This window comes from Bison bison, unplaced genomic scaffold, assembly GCF_000754665.1.
Source record: "Bison bison bison isolate TAMUID 2011002044 unplaced genomic scaffold, Bison_UMD1.0 scf7180017864200, whole genome shotgun sequence".
NCBI classification, from domain to species: domain Eukaryota; kingdom Metazoa; phylum Chordata; class Mammalia; order Artiodactyla; family Bovidae; genus Bison; species Bison bison.
The window spans coordinates 6,299,172-6,308,210 of record NW_011494772.1 but is presented as its reverse complement, the minus strand read 5'-3'; positions in this window follow the sequence as shown (position 1 = coordinate 6,308,210).

Sequence of the window (9,039 nt, the reverse complement as noted above, 5' to 3'; positions counted from 1 at the left end):
TTAAAGGAAAACAAAACATGTTTAATAGGGTGTCAGGGAGAATCTCATGAAGAAGGTGACCTTTTTCATGAAGTATTAATGCCTGGCACATCACATGCAGGGCACAAGTGATGGAAAACACAAAGTCCATGGAACTGTGAGGGTTGGCAACTGTTTTGTTTCCACAATGTATCTTGAAAATAGATTCCAACACTTGATAAATAAATTAAGGAAAATTTTCAGTCATATAGCTAGTAAGAGGAAGAACTGGCTTTAGGGATCTGGAAATTGTGACTTATCTTTATCTCCCATAGTATACCTGGGAAATCTAAGCAATAACAGTGAAAAACTCTCCATAGTTCAATAAGAATAAACATCTGTCGGTGTATAGATGAGCACAGCACTTTTGACACCCTGAAAGTTATCCATTTGTTTAAAGTGAGAGTCCTTGTTCAGTTCAGCATCTTTTTTATATTCAAGAGTGTGGTTCACTACTCTGATATACATATGTCTGTTTTGGTGTCATCATATACATGTGGATGATTAATACCACATTTAATATATGTAATGTAAAACATATCAGAGTTAAAAAGAAATAACCTCCAATTTTACATCAATTGTTTTTCCAAGTTGAAATTGAATTTCTGCTGCAAAAATTTTGAATTGAATCTTGAATTTTGCTTTAGGAAATAGAACATACACGTCTATAGAGAATAGTATTGATAAGCTAGGTAAATTTAAAAAAAAATTCAAATGGCCCGAAATGCATAATGTCTCTTTTTTTTCCTAAATGTTCACCTATTATGGGTGATTTTTTATATTTAGAACTTTCAGTTTTTAAAATTAATCATGCAGTTCCTTTGCATTATTTTAAGTTAAAGCCTATGTTGTATTAGCCACTAGTGAGATAATAAAATCAATATACAAGCCAAGAAAATCTCTCTCTCTATATATATATATCTATATGTATTTAAAGTACTGTGCTGGGCTCACTATAAGGGTCCTACAGAGACTAAGATTGTCATTAGTCATTTTAGTAAAATAAAAGTCAAATGAAACATAAAAAAATAGCAATTTCTGTCATGCCCAATTCATAGTTAGGGAATCTGAAAAGACAGTATTGATAATCCTACTTACAGGGCAACAAAGGAGACACAGACATAAAGAACAGACTTTGGGACACTATAGGGAAAGGAGAGGGTGGGATGATTTGAGAAAACAGCTCTGAAACATGTACATTACCATATGTAAAATAGATGACCAGTGGGAGTTTGCTGTATGACACAGGGTCCAGGAAGTCGTGTTCTGTGAAAACCTAGAGGGATGGGGTGGGGAGGGAGGTGGGAGAGAGGTTCAAGAGGGAAGGGACATATATATACCTATGGTCAATTCATGTTGATGTATGGCAGAAACCATCACAATATTGTAAAGTAATTATCCACTAATTAAAATTTTAAAAAATAATTTAAAAAAAGATGAAAGAGGATTAAAAACAAAACAAAACAATGGTAGGCAGAATTTTAATTTGAGAAATAATGGTTTTTTAACAAATAAACCTTGTGATTGAAAAGGTAATGACTGTAAATGGCTGCTTTAAATGCCACGGCAGCGGGTTCATTATTTTTTGCACATTAAATAATGATTTTAATAAAAGTCTCAAGTTCACGTTCAGAAAGCTATTACATTTCAGCTGTTGCATATACCGCTTTGTCTAGAGGGCAAAGTGAACGACATCTCATATTTTTCTTAGGCATGGTATGAAGGCATTAATTTCCTTCTGCCGCTTTGACTGAACGCAGCGCTTTGGGGCAAGTCAATGCAAAATGATCATATTTTCACTCGTAATCAATATAGCTGCTTGACAGTGGGCATCTATTTTTCATTCCAGCATCCAGTAAAATAAAATGATATGTGGATTTTCTCCAAAAGAGGTGCTTTTAGGAAACACAGATGAAAATAGCTTCTTTAGCCAGCCACTGTGAAAGTTGGTTATTACTGCAACTCCCTGGCTGCAGAAACAGATGTGAGTCTAGCCTTTTCTTTTTCCTCTTCTATCGCTCTCAATGGGATAATTTGAAAATCTGTATCTTTACTTAAGGAGTTGGCTATGAATCATAAATGACAGAATTAGTTTTAAAGGATAATATATTTGGTTCTTGTGGTGTCTCTGTGGACTCCTTGACTTCTAAACACCCATTATATTTTAAGTGAAGAGCATAGATCTGCATTTGGTGCTGAAAAAAATATAATTTCCAAATTGCTGCAGGTCCATTTTTTTCTAAGGTATGCATTTCCTGCACATGAGAGTTTCTAACAGAAATGAATAAGCTAAATTATAGAAAATGTCTCAAATTGCAGTTAGCTGATTTTGACTGCAAAGCAGTGGATATTTAATGTTGAAGCTGAAATGTTAGAATGCCTGGAGAAAATGACTAGCTGTGAAAAATCTTACTTTCATAAATTCCACATTATAGGATTCTCTGAATTTCCTGCTCATACCAGAAAGGTATATTTTACTTGTTCAAATTCTATAAAATGTGATGAATTTTTGCATTTCCTAATGATGAGTCATTAGGAAAATGACTCATCAAAAACAGAAGGGAAGAAAAAGAGGGAGAAAGGGGAGAAAGAAAGCAGGAAAAAGGGGGAGAGGGGGAAGAAAAAGGGGGATTTTAGGGTTGGCTGATTCTTAGTATAGGAATTACTTTGCTTCTATAATCATGGGTTTTCTCACTGATATATAGGTCAAATTTTCGGCAATCTTGTCAGTGTAGTTTTCATTTGTAGATGAGAGGATTAAAGATGGGGGTTCTTATTTTGTTTCATAAGTGTCCAGATGGTTTGCAAACATCACAGGGTTCATAGGGTCAGGAGTATTTTTTTAACCACCAGGGAAAGTATTGAGAAAGAGCTACTGGAATAGACTTCTGTAATTGTTTATCATTCAGCTACTTGGAACCCATGATTGCCTTGGTAATTCTTACAGCTTGATTTGTTTAGTATTTGGGTACTGATTGATGATATTGTGCATCTTGATTGATTTTAGAATAACAATTTGAAAGTGAAACATCTTGATTAATTTCCAACTCAATGGAGTCACCATAATTTAAAGCATTATCTTTTGTTATTTATAAAGAATTCGCAAATACATTATGCCAATAATGGAGTCAATCAATAAATGCCTATGTAGAATTAAACATGAAAACTGCCGTTTGTATGCTGCTGAAACGTCAAGATTCTCTAGAGTTAATATTTTTTCAATAATGTTTTTTACCTTTCCAGGTCTATTCTGTGCACTTATAAATCTTTATGGGGCTTCCCAGGTGGCGCTAAGTGGTAAATAAGCTGCCTGCCTGTGCAGCAGATGTGGGATACAAGGATTTGATCCCCTGGGTTGGGAAGATCCCCTGGAGGAGAGCATGGCAACCCACTCCAGTATTCTTGCCTGGAGAATCCCATGGACAGAGGAGCCTGACGGGCTGCAGTCCATAGGGTCGCACAGAGTTGGACACAACTGAAGCACCTTAGCACACACACACATAAATATTTATATGCACCTACAGCTAGTGTTGCTTTCTGAAAAATATAGGATCATATTGCATGTTATATTAATTTTCTATTGCTGCGAAACTTATTGCAAATGTAATGGCTTAAAACAATATAAATTTATTAGCTTACACTTACATATATCTAAAATCTGGCATAGCTTGACTGGGTTCTATTTTTTGGGTCTCACAGGCTGGAATTAAGATACTGTCTAGACTTAGTTCTTACATGGAATCTTGGAGGAAGAATTTACTCTTGAGCTCACTTAAATTGTTTGTAGAATCCATTTCCTTGAAGTTGTAGATCCAGGATTCTTGTGTTCTTATTGGCTATTGGCCAAGGGTTGTCCTCGGCTACTGGGAGACTACCCATGTCCTTAGACCCACCTAACTTCCCAGCAGCAATGGTATGCAGAACTTTTCTCATGCTTCAGGTATCTAACTTCCCTTCTGTTCTCAGCCAGAGGAAGGTCTGCTTTTAAGAGTTTATGTAATTACTTTGGAGTCACCTGAATAATCCAGAGTAATCACTTGCTTTTTATATCAACTGATTAGCAGCATTAGTTATTAAGTCTACAAATTGTCTTTTTTTTTTTTTTTTTTGGCAAGGAAACATATTTCTGGGAGTAACACTGGAGAAAAGTGATAATAGGGTTCAAAATTTTACTGGGACACTTAAATTTTAGTGCAATTTGCTTTTTGTTGTTGTTTTTGTTTTAATTAGCCACATGTCCTTGCAATCTTTCTGTAGATCTAATATTTCTATTTATTTTTCTTATTAAAAGCATCACTTTTTCTTTCATGCATGGATATAGCATACTATATTTAGTAATTTTCTTACTTGTGGAAACTTCAGTTTGAAAATGTTTAAGTAATAATATGCTATGAAGTGATATAGGTTAGTGGTCTAAAAAAACTCTTAGATTTCTGAAATCTAATTGCCCAAGTCAATTAAGTGAAAGTGAAGTCTCTCAGTCATGTCAAATCCTTAGCGACCCCATGGACTGCAGCCTACCAGGCTCCTGCATCCATGGGATTCTCCAGGCAAGAGTACTGGAGTGGGTTGCCATTTCCTTGTCCAAACCAATTAAGGGTTCCACTATTTATTTAGTTGTTGTTGTTCAGTCCTCAAGTCACGTCCGACTCTTTATGACCCCATGGACTGCAGCTGCCTGATTCCTCTGTCCTCCACTATCTTCCATAGATTGCTCAGATTCATTGCGATTTAGTCGGTGATGCTATGCTGCTGCTGCTAAGTAGCTTCAGTCGTGTCCGACTCTGTGCGACCACATGGACTGCAGCCCACCAGGCTCCTCCATCCATGGGATTTTCCAGGCAAGGGTACTGGAGTGGGGTGCCATTGCCTTCTCCGCGGTGATGCTCTATAACCATCTAATTCTCTGCTGCCTGCTTCCCCTCTTGCCTTCAGTGTTTCCCAGCATCAAGGTCTATTCCAATGAGTCGGTTCTTCACATCAGGTGGAGCTTCAACTTCAGCACAGCCCTTCTAATGAAAATTCAGTGTTTTGCTTTAAGATTGACTGGTTTGATCTCCTTGCAGTCCAGGGGACTCTCAAGAGTCTTCTCTGGTGCCATAATTCAAAAGCATCAATTCTTTGGTGCTCAGCCTTATTTATGGACAAATTGTCACATCTGTACATGACTACTGGAAAAACCATATCTTTGACTATGTCAGCAAAGTGATGTCTCTACTTTTTTATACACTGTCTAGGTTTGTCATAGCTTTCCTTCCAAATAGCAAGCATCTTTTAATTTCAAAGTTGTGGTCACCATCTGCAGTGATTTTGGAACCCTTGAAAATAAAATCTGTCACTACTTCTACTTTTTCCTCTTCTATTTGCCATGAAGTAATAGGACTGGGTATCATGACCTTAGTTTTTTTCATGTTGATTTCTAAGCCAGCTTTTTCACTCTCCTCTTTGATCCTCATTAAGAGGCTCTTTAGTTCTCTTCACTTTCTGCCATTAGAGTGATATTGTCTGCATATCTGAGTTGGTTGATATTTCTCCCAGCAATCTTGATTCCAGCTTGTGATTCATCCAGCCTTGCATTTCACATCATGTACTCGGCATATAAGTTTAAATAAGCAGAGTAACAATATATAGCCTTGACATACTCCTTTCCAAATTTTGAACCAGTTTGTTGTTCCATGTCCAGTTCTAATTGTTGCTTCATGACCTGCAAACAGGTACTCAGGAGGCAAGTCAGGTGGTCTGGTATTCTCATCTTTTGAAGAATTTTCCATACTTTGTTACGATCGACATAGTCAAAGGCTTTATCCTAGTCAATGAACAGAAGTAGATGTTTTTCTGGAACTTCATATTCCAATGTATGTTTGCAATTTGATCTCTGTTTCCTCTGGCTCTCAAAACCCAGCTTGTGCAACTGAAAGCTCTTGGTTCATGTACTGCTGAAGCCTAGGTTGAAGGATTTTGAGCATAAACTTGTTACCATGTGAAATGAGTACAACTGTATGTTGTTTATACTAACTAAATTGTACTTTAGTTAGTATGTAAACTAAATCAGCTCTTTGACCTCTTTGAACTTTTTTTTTTTTTTAATTTGTGGATGAATAATATTTATCTCACAGGGTCATTGCAGGATTAAGTAAAACAACAGAGGTAAAATTGTTATCCTGACATAAAATATACACTAAAGCAATGTAAGTCATTACTATGCTATATAAGCACAAGTATTTCTAGGATGTACAAAAACAAACTGATTCATGATAAATACATCCCAGAAAAGAAAACACCGCATTCTGACTTTTTCTGACCCTCTAATACTGGGTTGCTGCTGCTAAGCTAAGTCACTTCAGTTGTGTCCGACTCTGTGAGACCCCATAGACGGCAGCCCACCAGGCTCCCCCGTCCCTGGGATTCTCCAGGCAAGAACACTGGAGTGGGTTGCCATTTCCTTCTCCAATGCATGAAAGGGAAAAGTGAAAGTGAAGACACTCAGTCATATCCAACTTTGAGCGACCCCATGGACTGCAGCCTACCAGGCTCCCCCGTCCATGAGATTCTCCAGGCAAAAGTACTGGAGTGTGGTGTCATTGCCTTCTCCGCATACTGGGTTAGGTGCTTTTTATCTAACAAGTATTTATGAAGTGTCTTTGATACACACTGGATCTGTTAAGTATTATGGGATACAGTCATGAGCAAAACAAGCATGGTTCTTGCTCATTAACTTTATAATTTAGCAATTTGTCAGTAAATTGACAAGATAAGCAAACAAATTTTAATTATAAATTATGATTAGTGCTGTATAAAAAGGAACACAGAATCAAGTAAGTGTATAAGAGGGAACCAGATCTTGTCCATAGCATCATTATCCTAGAGATAATGTTAATTTGGACTAATAAATTAAGGATGGAAGAAAGATGTGATGAGGTTGCTTCTCAAAGGAAATAAAATTATCAAGGCTTCCCATTAAATTGAATACAGATTTAACAATAATATCATCATCATCATAGATATGCAAGGAAATTATCAAAAGGTTTTTACCTTATAAAACTATATAGTTAGTAGTACTAGTTGGAGATAAGTGAAATTAGAACAAGTTCAAGTTGAGAGGGGAGGATTGTGCTTTTGAATATAGGCATATTGAATTTGAGGGGAATTTGAGACACCATAGGAGAGATGTCAAATATACAGTAAAATATAGATGACTCAGCTGAGACTTAGGTTACAAGTAGACATTTTGAAGTCTTGGTTTTGAATACTTAATTAAAGCCAGGGAGATGTATGATATATCACGTAGCTTTGTAAAGACTAGAGCTGTACCAGTTGATATAGGAACTGCTAACTGCATGGGGACTATTTAGCATGTGACATATGGTTAGTATGAACCTGAAATTATGCCAGATTTCTAAACCTTAGCAGGAAACAAATTATGCAGAATATCTCATTGATAAATGTTTATATTGATTGCATGCTGAGATGATAATATTTTGGACATACTGAGTCATTCAAATTAACCTCATAAGTTTCTCCTTACATTTTTGTTGTCTACTAGAACATTTAAAACAATTCATGTGCCATTTGTGACTCTATTATACTTGTGTTGAATCAGTCAGTGAGTTCAGTCACTCGGTTGTGTCCGACTCTTTGCAACCCCCATGGACTGCAGCACACCAGGCTTCCCTGTCCATCACCACGCCCAGAGCTTACTCATGTCCATTGGGTTGGTGATGCCATCCAACCATCTCATCCTCTGTTGTCCCCTTGTCCTCCCACCCTCAGTCTTTCCCAGCATCAGGAAATATCTATTGAATTGTAGTGCCTATCCTTGGCTTTGAATAATAATTCAAAGTGTTGAATAATAATTCAAATATCTGTTGAATAATACTGCCTATACTTGGCTTTGAAAAATATCAAATATGTAGTTAATGTCTTGGTAGGGAATGCTTACCTGCAAAAAATATTGTGAAAGAGCAATCAGAGTGTAAGAAAAATATAATACTTACCTAGAAGCAAAGAAAATAGTACCTTTTGAGAGAAAATGTTGTTCATTATTGGGTATTGCTCAGAGGTCAAGAAAGATATAAAATGAAAAGTATTCACTGGATTTAGTGACTAGAGATTTTTATGAAGGTAGTGACATTTTGGTGGAGAGTGATGAGATGAAGTCATGAATGAATAGCATATAAACATTTCAAGATTAGAGGGCAGAGAAATCTTAGAAATTTGGTTATAAAGCGGAAGTGGGATGAAAAGATGTGTTTTAATATGAAGAGACTTGAACATGTTTAAAACCCAAGGGAGTGATCCCAGAAAGAAGGGAAAGTTCCAGGTGCAGAAAAAAGTGTAAGTAATGGATAATATATAGATTCTGTGAAGCAGAGTAAGACAGACTTCCTGCTGGAGCTCTCATCACATTTTAAAAACCATGATCCAAAAGTCTACAAATAATAAATGCTGGAGAGGGTATGGAGAAAAGGGAACCCTCTTACACTGTTGGTGGGAATGCAAACTAGTACAGCCACTATGGAGAACAGTGTGGAGATTCCTTAAAAAACTGGAAATAGAACTGCCTTATGATCCAGCAATCCCACTGCTGGGCATACACACTGAGGAAACCAGAAGGGAAAGAGACACGTGTACCCCAATGTTCATCGCAGCACTGTTTATAATAGCCAGGACATGGAAGCAACCTAGATGTCCATCAGCAGATGAATGGATAAGAAAGCTATGGTACATATACACAATGGAGTATTACTCAGCCATTAAAAAGAATACATTTGAATCAGTTCTAATGAGGTGGATGAAACTGGAGCCTATTATACAGAGTGAAGTAAGCCAGAAGGAAAAACACCAATACAGTATACTAACGCATATATATGGAATTTAGAAAGATGGTAACAATAACCCGGTGTACGAGACAGCAAAAGAGACACTGATGTATAGAACAGGCTTATGGACTCTGTGGGAGAGGGAGAGGGTGGGAAGATTTGGGAGAATGGCATTGAAACATGTAAAATATCATGTATGAAA